Source organism: Magallana gigas, chromosome 7 (genome assembly GCF_963853765.1).
Source record: "Magallana gigas chromosome 7, xbMagGiga1.1, whole genome shotgun sequence".
In the NCBI taxonomy this organism is placed as follows: domain Eukaryota; kingdom Metazoa; phylum Mollusca; class Bivalvia; order Ostreida; family Ostreidae; genus Magallana; species Magallana gigas.
The window spans coordinates 4,355,092-4,366,963 of NC_088859.1; the positions used below are offsets into that span (position 1 = coordinate 4,355,092).

The 11,872-nt window shown below is 33.0% G+C and overlaps 2 long non-coding RNA genes across 2 annotated transcripts; both read left to right on the forward strand.

The window, feature by feature from the left end:
- Positions 1 to 1,613: 1,613 nt before the first annotated feature.
- LOC136270302 (uncharacterized) lies at positions 1,614 to 4,793 on the forward strand. The gene is made up of 2 exons (XR_010708063.1): positions 1,614 to 2,232; positions 4,497 to 4,793. It is a non-coding gene; the product is annotated as an uncharacterized lncRNA (long non-coding RNA).
- A 2,146-nt stretch (positions 4,794 to 6,939) lies between these two features.
- On the forward strand, positions 6,940 to 10,750 carry LOC136270259 (uncharacterized). Its single transcript, XR_010708017.1, has 2 exons — positions 6,940 to 8,189; positions 10,452 to 10,750. It is a non-coding gene; the product is annotated as an uncharacterized lncRNA (long non-coding RNA).
- The last annotated feature ends 1,122 nt before the right edge of the window (positions 10,751 to 11,872 follow it).

Below are 11,872 nucleotides of genomic sequence, written 5' to 3' on the forward strand. Positions count from 1 at the left end.
ATCACTTGCGACATTTTGTTGCCAAGGATATACAGGAATTTGACTGAGCACGAAATATGTGGAACAGACAAAATTAGGCCGATCTGTTTCTAAATTTTTGGTTTGTTTCTTCATATATATAACTAAAAAAAATTTTTGGCAACAATTATTATGTCCCCTTGAGCAAATATATAGCCCTAGGTCCGCTTATGTATTAATATTTCATCCCTCTGGGTCTAACATAATCAATGTTGCCAGTGTATAGCGGTAGGCAGTGTTCACAAATAAATACGATGTTTCACTTTGATAATGATGATTATTTTTAATTCACTCCAATTCAATTCTATTCAGTTCAGTTCTAGATCCTACAAAACATAATATATAGGGAATAAATAATTTGCATATACATAATAAGTAATCAGTAATAATTCTAAATAACGGTCTGTTATAATAAGCATGAAAATGCCATTTTTACATCGTACCCTCGGGCCTCTGCTACCATGGCAATGGGGCCACATATCATTAACATCAAATAAATGATGTTATGCTTTTTTACTCATCAAAGTTTATCAAATTGTCAAGTATAAAGAAAATCGGTGACTGTGTGGCCACCGAATTTAGATTCTTACATAGAATTGATCCTAAGTTGTCAGTTCTGTTGTAAGGTTCTCTCAATTTTGAAAATTAAGTTATATATAATTACATGTACAGTTGAACTTTGGTATCTCGAACACCGATATCTCGAATACAATGGATATGTAGAAGTGATTTTTAAGTCCCAAACATGACTTAAATGTTAAGTATTTTTCTCTTGATATCTCGAATACTCGGATATCTCGATACAAGGCGTTTAACCAGTCCTATCTAGTTCGTCGAGGTTTGACTGTATTTAGAGTTCATGTGTTGCTGGGTTTTTTTTATTATTAGGGTCTTCCGTTTTCAACGGAAGACCCTCTTGTTATTCTTCGGTTTCTTTTTAGGGTTTTCCGTTTTTCAACGGAAAACCCTTCTGTTATTCTACTGTTTCTTATTAGGGTTTTCCGTTTTTCAACGGAAAACCCTTCTGTTATTCTACTGTTTCTTATTATTATTTTTTTTTTCCCGCAAATTTTGTGCACGAGATTTCTCGAACATTTTTTGTCTGATTGCTATGAAACTTTCAGGGTATGTAGATGATATTAATATCTCTAGACGTTTTTTTCAAATTTTTAAAATTCACTTCCGGTTATGAGTTATTGCCCTTTAATTGAAATTTGGGGGGTCTTTTGTCCAGAGTTGATCTCGGGAACTACAGATGATAGATGCATGAAATTTGGCGAAATTGTCGGTAACATTTTATAGTTTTGCTGGCATGAAAATTTTGGTAATTTCTTTGTTAGTTTTTGAGCTATTTGTCGCCAAAGTTTAAGATTTTTTCGGGGCTGAAATTTTGTTGCTTTTTGTATTATAACCTTTAAACTAAAAATGTTTTGTTAATACATATAGAACAAAAGTTGTTTTGAATAACGAGAGCTTTCATTTAAAATTAAGAAAAAAGGGCTGGCCCCTATAATTAGGGGTCAGCAGCTCATACACGTATTTTTCTGATAGCAAAAATCGTTATCATTTTATGAAAAAAAATGAATTCAGTTATTGTTAATATATTAAATAATGTCATTTGGTATCAAATTAAACAAGTTCTGTGCTATATTTTTTTTCAAATTTCATAAAACAAATATGTGAGAATCGTACATGAACGAGTTAATATGTCTACATAGACACACAAGCGAACAAATGCCACATTAAGGCCCAGGAATTTACTGCATTACGTTGTGTTGCGTCTTAGATAAATTGTTGTGATTCAATTTCATTTTTTTCATCTATATCATTTATGAATTCAATGAACACACATTATTTAAACGTTCTATGTGCAACTATTTGTCGGGGCGCCCCTGTATGTAACCCCCGCGCGCGCGCCGAATGTAAACAGTAACGAACGGCATTGTAGAAAAGAGAGAGCCGTAATGCAGAAGAGAAGTTGTGTATTCTTTCGGTGTACACATGCATTTTCAAGTTACTGTGAAACATATGAACATGCACAGGGAACAATACTACGTATTTGTGTAAGGAGGGATATGTTCTCGTGTGAATCGTTTACGAGGAAATTCTGACAGCCACACTTCTGTCGACGATCAGCCGTTGATAAGCTACGAGTAATAAAGGAGAAAAGATGGACATTAAAGTGTGTGATTTATGTGGATGTTACTGAAGAAGGTGAGGCTTTTACTCCTTTTAAAGTTTCTTGTTAACTGGTTAAAATTTAGTATATAGTATAGATGTACATGTAAGTACGTGCACACTGTTAGATGTTTTTGTTATGGTGTGGGTGTTTGTTTACTAACGTGTAATTTTCCCATGTTTCATGGATGTTTAGACTCGCTCGAGGTTCATGGGGGACTGGAAAGGGTAACTGAATTTATCTATTTAAAAAAATAACAGATTGTGAATTTTCAACTCAAAATTCAAAGCAGGGTCTAATTAGAAACATATCATATATTCTTGTGCAGAAGACTCCAAATGTAGTCATGAATACCCTGTAGACATAACTTCAAGTAAATAAAATTGTATACTTCAGACTTCAGAGTTAAAACATGACTTTAATATCTTTATGATGCCGATCATTGTATCATTAAAGAGGTTTAGCAGACCAACGGGTACCCGGTACATGTACTTGTACATGTAGGTTACAAGTTAGAACTATGCCTACCATTCTACCAGTTCACATAATTTTTCTTGTTTAGCAGTTATGATGTGTACTTAAATTGTCCTTGTTAATGTTTTAAATGTAATTTTTTATTCTCTTTTTTTAATCTGACTACTGGCAGTACTGGCGTGCGAGCAGTTCTCGCCGAGGACCATTTCTCGCTGGTGCACTGTTACATCATATTTTCGTATATAATTTTATGTGTTGATAAAATGACGTAACAATGCACTGGTGAGAAATGGTACTCGGCGAGAACTGATCGCACGCCAATATTGATTAATTACAGACAAAATCTGAAGGTTGCGAGTGTTATTTTTTATTGAACAACATTGTTGAAAATAATTCTTTATATATGTGACGATCAGACCGGTTTGAATACCAGTGCCAGATAGCTCAGTTGGTAGAGCACCAGACTAGAGATTCAGGGGGCCCAGGTTCAAATCCCGGTTTGGTCCTTCATTATTTCTCCCATCCTGTTACAATATTGGTGTTGTGACCAACCCCTGGAACTAACAGGTTAACTTGATCCTGCCAGGGATGATCTTCGAGGGTGAAGATCATTTAAGGGGGAGGAATGTGACGGTCAGACTGGTTTGAATACCGGTGCCAGATACATGTAGCTCAGTTGGTAGAGCACTTGACTAGAGATTCAGAGGGCCAGGTTCGAATCCCACTTTGTTCCGTCGTTATTTCTCCCATCTTTTACATATACATGTATATCAGATATATGACAGATGATTAAGGTCATCACATGTTTTGCAAGGTGCAATAAGTGTTAAAAACCTTTACTTTACAACAGAATACATTTAAGTGAATATTTATGTTTCTTGTTATTATTTGGTGTGGTTTTCTTGACAGTGTCGCATAAACAATTTTCCCGCTCCTAAAACACAAACTTTCTTTTTGTGGATTCAGCTTACCGCTGATTGGCTGCTGTTGCAGCAGACAAATAAGATATGCACGCACAAAACACAATGAACTTATCAGAGAATGAGTTGAGTTTATTTAAACTGTTGGAATTTGGGTATTTTTTTTTTAAATGTATACTTGTGACAAAACATATATGTGGTACATACAGCTGTAGCTTTATGAAGAAAATTTTGGTTAGACCATATATACCTATCGTGCAAGTAAATGATATTTACAAAAAACTTGCAATTTATGGCGCACGAAATATACGCTAGTTTTATAAAGATTGACATACATGTAATGTACCACATTCTGTGAAAAATAATCTATTAAAAATTCTTCATTAAGTTTACTCATACATGTTTTATGCTTATTACATGTAGTATTGTTTTTAAAACATGTAATTTATAAGAAAATAAACAAAAACCCTCGCTAAATTTATTTGCAAAAAAAAACCCACGGTAGAATTGATAAAAAATGGTATACCAGAAGCTAATACCAGTACATGTACTTTGACGCTGTTCGGTGGGTAATATTCGTTTGTAATTTAATACGAATTGAAATATTGACTGTTGCACTACAAGTACGGTAATAAACTCTCTCTCTCTCTCAAACTCTCTCTCTTTCTCAATTTGATAAGTGTTTATACCTATGAAAATTTTTTAATATTATATTATGACTTGATATGCAAATTTTTGATCTTGTACTGCCTAAATGTTATGTCATGTATTGGGATATGTCATACTTATTACACTGCATGGTCAGTGTATTTTTTACAGAAATACTATGCATTTGTTAATGTAAACACAGCTATTACTAGTACATGTATGTAAACACAGCTAATTATTTTTTTTATTTATTTCAGCTCAAAACAGACTCTTGTTACCACATGGCTTTTACCGGTACCTGTTGATTCTTGTAGATCAGCTCCTGAGATTAACCTGTCACCTCTATCCACATGCATATTCCTTGTGTTCTACAGACTATTTACCAGTAATTCAAATTAAATCCGATAATGCATGAACAATAATGGAACTTGAAGAAAGCATCATGCCATGTTGTGGTTTGTGTTTGATAAGAAATTATGAAAACAAAATTAAGGCTGTTTAAAGAAATTCATAATTGCTGTGAAAATTTGTTTTTCAATAAAAGTATGCAATTATGTTTCCTTTATTTTTTATTTCATAAAGATATTTAGATGTGTTTACATAATTGAAACCCCCCCCCCCCCTCTTTCTATTTAATTGTCTGCATTAAGATTACATGTAGGATATGTAAATGTACATTTGACTTTGAAATAACATCTGCTATGATAATTACTTTTGAAATGAACAAGAAACAACCTATTTCTACCTCTAAGGTATATATGCATAAAAAAGTAGAAAAACATGTCAAATTTGAACATTTTTCATTGAAATCAACTCTGTCTCCAGCTACCTGGGTGTGTTTGAATTTAATTCTAATTTAAGGCAGATGTCTAACTTGTAGGTTGTAACTTACTGTTTTAGCATGGTTAGAAGAAGACTAGAAATCAGAATAGATTAGATATTCACTAAATTTGATTGGTAGCTTACTTTTGTCATGAAAACAAGAAATCACAAGCAGGAGAGCTGTCTATTTGTTAATTAAAATGGTACAAATCATACAATAAACAAATAAAGATCAAATTTTAGAATCATTGATGATTGTTTTCAAATATGTGTGAGAAATGACTCAAGGAAATTGCCACACGTTTCATAAAATTAGGTAAAACATTTCAAACCATGACTTTTTACGAAAATCAAAAGATTGGGGGGTGGGGGGTATACATGTAAGGGTATTTCTAAGTGATGTGAAGCTTTTATCATGATTATATCATGTAGGCATATGTTGTATTGAATAAGGTTTCTTTTTAAAGGTGGTTGAACAAAAGTTGACCTCTATAAGGTCAGGTAAAGATGTTTTACTATGGAGAACCCTGTAAATCTGTGTTTATTAAAGGAAATTGGAAATGGTGGGTTCACTTAAATGGCCATATTTTTATTAAACCTCAATGGAATTGGCAATATGTGGTATTCTTTTTCTCAGAATTGCATTAGCTTTCTTATTCTTAGACAAACCGTCTTTTCATAAAAATGTTAGTGTACTAAGTTAAAGATACAAGGAGCAGTTTCGGATAAAGTACCGTCAATATTTTTGTAAAATTGAGAGTGACTGTACTTGAAGGTTTATCATTGTTGCGTAGATTCATGAAATGAATTTTAATGATTATCAATAGTTAGAGGGATGTCTCTTGTTGGAATTGGTAAGCAATATTAAGGCCCCTAATTTTAAGTACATGAGAAGCAGAAATAAATTGTGAAACTTGCGGCTATGACAGATATGTTGACTTTACAGTGAAATTGAAGGTTACAAACGGGAGGTTATATAACATGAAATGTAGGTGGATGGGATATTATATGCCTATTTAGTATTTACTGGGTATGAGGACAATAGCAAGTTTATTGTCCCCCAAGACAGCAACTATTTAATGAGGCAAAGCCAAGGGAAATAGTTACTGTGGAATGGGACAATAAACTTGCTTTTGTCCGAATAGTCAGTTAATTGGTATTTCAAAATACAGAAAACTTTATTTGTCAGGGATGCAAAATTTCTTGATGATAAACAAAGTAGAGTTAAATCAAACTTTGTATTTAATATTTTCCAAATATGCTTAATCTTGGTCAGATTGAACAAAAATGCATGTATGTTAGGGGGAATGAAATTGAATTAAAAGTTCTATGCCAGCTGGAAAAATTTCAAGTTATAGGTCAAGGTCAAAGCAGAATTCTCTGAAATAACATAAGCGGGGCCCTTTGAAATGTTCACCATTTCAATGTTGTCTGGTTCATAGTAATTTTACATAGAAAATATTCACAGAAGTACAGTAAAGTAAACTTTACATCGATAAGTTTCTGACAATTAATGACGCAACGAGCACACAGTACGAAAGGTCAACCTTTTGAAAAGCAGTGAAGAGGAAAAGTTGCTCAGAATTATGTTTTAAACAAAATTGATTTTTTACATAGATTTTAATTTTGCATTCTGGGTTAAGAAAAAAGATGTTAGTTCAAGGTAAAGTAAACTTGTACCTAAAATGAAGTCAAATTTGTTAAGTCGTACTTAAAAACACATTGTTTTTTTTTTGTTAAGTCGTTCTTGAAATGGTTAAGGGTTTTTGGTTAAGTCGTACTTAAAAACATTCGGATCATGTTAAATTGTACCAAGAATCATTCGATTTTTTTTTATCATTTTGTACTTAGGTTTCTTTGTTTCTAGATTAAGAACTCTGCTTCTTAGACGTACTTCTAGCGTTGCTTTCGACATAAGCGGAAAACCCACTCGTTGCTTTGCAACGAGCTTTGCTCTAGTTATTTTTTTTTTTTTCCCGCAAATTTTGTGCACGAGATTTCTCGAACATTTTTTGTCTGATTGCTATGAAACTTTCAGGGTATGTAGATGATATTAATATCTCTAGACGTTTTTTTCAAATTTTTAAAATTCACTTCCGGTTATGAGTTATTGCCCTTTAATTGAAATTTGGGGGGTCTTTTGTCCAGAGTTGATCTCGGGAACTACAGATGATAGATGCATGAAATTTAGCGAAATTGTCGGTAACATTTTATAGTTTTGCTGGCATGAAAATTTTGGTAATTTCTTTGTTAGTTTTTGAGCTATTTGTCGCCAAAGTTTAAGATTTTTTCGGGGCTGAAATTTTGTTGCTTTTTGTATTATAACCTTTAAACTAAAAATGTTTTGTTAATACATATAGAACAAAAGTTGTTAAGAATAACGAGAGCTTTCATTTAAAATTAAGAAAAAAGGGCTGGCCCCTATAATTAGGGGTCAGCAGCTCATACACGTATTTTTCTGATAGCAAAAATCGTTATCATTTTATGAAAAAAAATTAATTCAGTTATTGTTAATATATTAAATAATGTCATTTGGTATCAAATTAAACAAGTTCTGTGCTATATTTTTTTTCAAATTTCATAAAACAAATATGTGAGAATCGTACATGAACGAGTTAATATGTCTACATAGACACACAAGCGAACAAATGCCACATTAAGGCCCAGGAATTTACTGCATTACGTTGTGTTGCGTCTTAGATATATTGTTGTGATTCAATTTCATTTTTTTCATCTATATCATTTATGAATTCAATGAACACACATTATTTATACGTTCTATGTGCAACTATTTGTCGGGGCGCCCCTGTTTGTAACCCCCGCGCGCGCGCCGAATGTAAACAGTAATGAACGGCATTGTAGAAAAGAGAGAGCCGTAATGCAGAAGAGAAGTTGTGTATTCTTTCGGTGTACACATGCATTTTCAAGTTACTGTGAAACATATGAACATGCACAGGGAACAATACTACATATTTGTATAAGGAGGGATATGTTCTCGTGTGAATCGTTTACGAGGAAATTCTGACAGCCACACTTCTGTCGACGATCAGCCGTTGATAAGCTACGAGTAATAAAGGAGAAAAGATGGACATTAAAGTGTGTGATTTATGTGGATGTTACCGAAGAAGGTGAGGCTTTTACTCCTTTTAAAGTTTCTTGTTAACTGGTTAAAATTTAGTATATAGTATAGATGTACATGTAAGTACGTGCACACTGTTAGATGTTTTTGTTATGGTGTGGGTGTTTGTTTACTAACGTGTAATTTTTACATGTTTCATGGATGTTTAGACTCGCTCGAGGTTCATGGGGGACTGGAAAGGGTAACTGAATTTATCTATTTAAAAAAATAACAGATTGTGAATTTTCAACTCAAAATTCAAAGCAGGGTCTAATTAGAAACATATCATATATTCTTGTGCAGAAGACTCCAAATGTAGTCATGAATACCCTGTAGACATAACTTCAAGTAAATAAAATTGTATACTTCAGATTTCAGAGTTAAAACATGACTTTAATATCTTTATGATGCCGATCATTGTATCATTAAAGAGGTTTAGCAGACCAACGGGTACCCGGTACATGTACTTGTACATGTAGGTTACAAGTTAGAACTATGCCTACCATTCTACCAGTTCACATAATTTTTCTTGTTTAGCAGTTATGATGTGTACTTAAATTGTCCTTGTTAATGTTTTAAATGTAATTTTTTATTCTCTTTTTTTAATCTGACTACTGGCAGTACTGGCGTGCGAGCAGTTCTCGCCGAGGACCATTTCTCGCTGGTTCACTGTTACATCATACTTTTGTATATAATTTTATGTGTTGATAAAATGACGTAACAATGCACTGGTGAGAAATGGTACTCGGCGAGAACTGATCGCACGCCAATATTGATTAATTACAGACAAAATCTGAAGGTTGCGAGTGTTATTTTTTATTGAACAACATTGTTTAAAATAATTCTTTATATATGTGACGATCAGACCGGTTTGAATACCAGTGCCAGATAGCTCAGTTGGTAGAGCACCTGACTAGAGATTCAGGGGGCCCAGGTTCAAATCCCGGTTTGGTCCTTCATTATTTCTCCCATCCTGTTACAATATTGGTGTTGTGACCAACCCCTGGAACTAACAGGTTAACTCGATCCTGCCAGGGATGATCTTCGAGGGTGAAGATCATTTAAGGGGGAGGAATGTGACAGTCAGACTGGTTTGAATACCGGTGCCAGATACATGTAGCTCAGTTGGTAGAGCACTTGACTAGAGATTCAGAGGGCCAGGTTCGAATCCCACTTTGTTCCGTCGTTATTTCTCCCATCTTTTACATATACATGTATATCAGATATATGACAGATGATTAAGGTCATCACATGTTTTGCAAGATGCAATAAGTGTTAAAAACCTTTACTTTACAACAGAATACATTTAAGTGAATATTTATGTTTCTTGTTATTATTTGGTGTGGTTTTCTTGACAGTGTCGTATAAACAATTTACCCGCTCCTAAAACACAAACTTTCTTTTTGTGGATTCAGCTTACCGCTGATTGGCTGCTGTTGCAGCAGACAAATAAGATATGCACGCACAAAACACAATGAACTTATCAGAGAATGAGTTTATTTCAACTGTTGGAATTTGGGTATTTTTTTTAAAAATGTTTACTTGTGACAAAACATATATGTGGTACATACAGCTGTAGCTTTATGAAGAAAATTTTGGTTAGACCATATATATACCTATCGTGCAAGTAAATTATATTTACAAAAAACTTGCAATTTATGGCACACGAAATATACGCTAGTTTTATAAAGATTGACATACATGTAATGTACCACATTCTTTGAAAAATAATCTATTAAAAATTCTTCATTAAGTTTACTCTTACATGTTTTATGCGTATTACACGTAGTATTGTTTTTAAAACATGTAATTTATAAGAAAATAAACAAAAACCCTCGCTTAATTTATTTGCAAAAAAAAAAACACAGTAGAATTGATAAAAAATGGTATACCAGAAGCTAATACCAGTACATGTACTTTGCCGCTGTTCGGTGGGTAATATTCGTTTGTAATTTACGAATTGAAATATTGACTGTTGCACTACAAGTACGGTAATAAACTCTCTCTCTCTCTCTCTCAAACTCTCTCTCTTTCTCAATTTGATAAGTGTTTATACCTATGAAAATTTTTTAATATTATATTATGACTTGATATGCAAATTTTTGATCTTGTACTGCCTAAATGTTATGTCATGTATTGGGATATGTCATACTTATTACACTGCATGGTCAGTGTATTTTTTACAGAAATACTATGCACATGTTAATGTAAACACAGCTATTACTAGAACATGTATGTAAACACAGCTAATTATTTTTTTTATTTATTTCAGCTCAAAACAGACTCTTGTTACCACATGGCTTTTACCGGTACCTGTTGATTCTTGTGGGTCAGCTCCTGAGATTAACCTGTCACCTCTATCCACATGCATATTCCTTGTGTTCTACAGACTATTTACCGGTAATTCAAATTAAATCCGATAATGCATGAACAATAATGGAACTTGAAGAAAGCATCATGCCATGTTGTGGTTTGTGTTTGATAAGAAATTATGAAAACAAAATTAAGGCTGTTTAAAGAAATTCATAATTGCTGTGAAAATTTGTTTTTCAATAAAAGTATACAATTATGTTTCCTTTATTTTTTATTTCATAAAGATATTTAGATGTGTTTACATAATTGAAACCCCCCCCCCCCCCCCTATTTAATTGTCTGCATTAAGATTACATGTAGGATATGTAAATGTACATTTGACTTTGAAATAACATCTGCTATAATAATTATGATAATTACTTTTGAAATGAACAAGAAACAACCTATTTCTACCTTTCTAAGGTATATATGCATAAAAAAGTAGAAAAACATGAACTCTGTCTCCAGCTACCTGGGTGTGTTTGAATTTAATTCTATAATTTAAGGCAGATGTCTAACTTGTAGGTTGTAACTTACTGTTTTAGCATGGTTAGAAGAAGACTAGAAATCAGAATAGATTAGATATTCACTAAATATGATTGTTAGCTTACTTTTTTTCATGAAAACAAGAAATCACAAGCAGGACAGCTGTCTATTTGTTAATTAAAATGGTACAAATCATACAATAAACAAATAAAGATCAAATTTTAGAATCATTGATGATTGTTTTCAAATATGTGTGAGAAATGACTCAAGGAAATTGCCACACGTTTCATAAAATTAGGTAAAACATTTCAAACCATGACTTTTTATGAAAATCAAAAGATTGGGGGGTGGGGGGTATACATGTAAGGGTATTTCTAAGTGATGTGAAGCTTTTATCATGATTATATCATGTAGGCATATGTTGTATTGAATAAGGTTTCTTTTAAAGGTGGTTGAACAAAAGTTGACCTCTAAAAGGTCAGGTAAAGATGTTTTACTATGGAGAACCCTGTAAATCTGTGTTTACTAAAGGAAATTGGAAATGGTGGGTTCACTTAAATGGCCATATTTTCATTAAACCTCAATGGAATTGGCAATATGTGGTATTCTTTTTCTCAGAATTGCATTAGCTTATTATTCTAAGACAAACCGTCTTTTCATAAAAATGTTAGTGTACTAAGTTAAAGATACAAGGAACAGTTTCGGATAAAGTACCGTCAATATTTTTGTAAAATTGAGAGTGACTGTACTTTAAGGTTTATCATTGTTGCGTAGATTCATGAAATGAATTTTAATGATTATCAATAGTTAGAGGGATGTCTCTTGTTGGAATTGGTAAGCAATATTAAGGCCCCT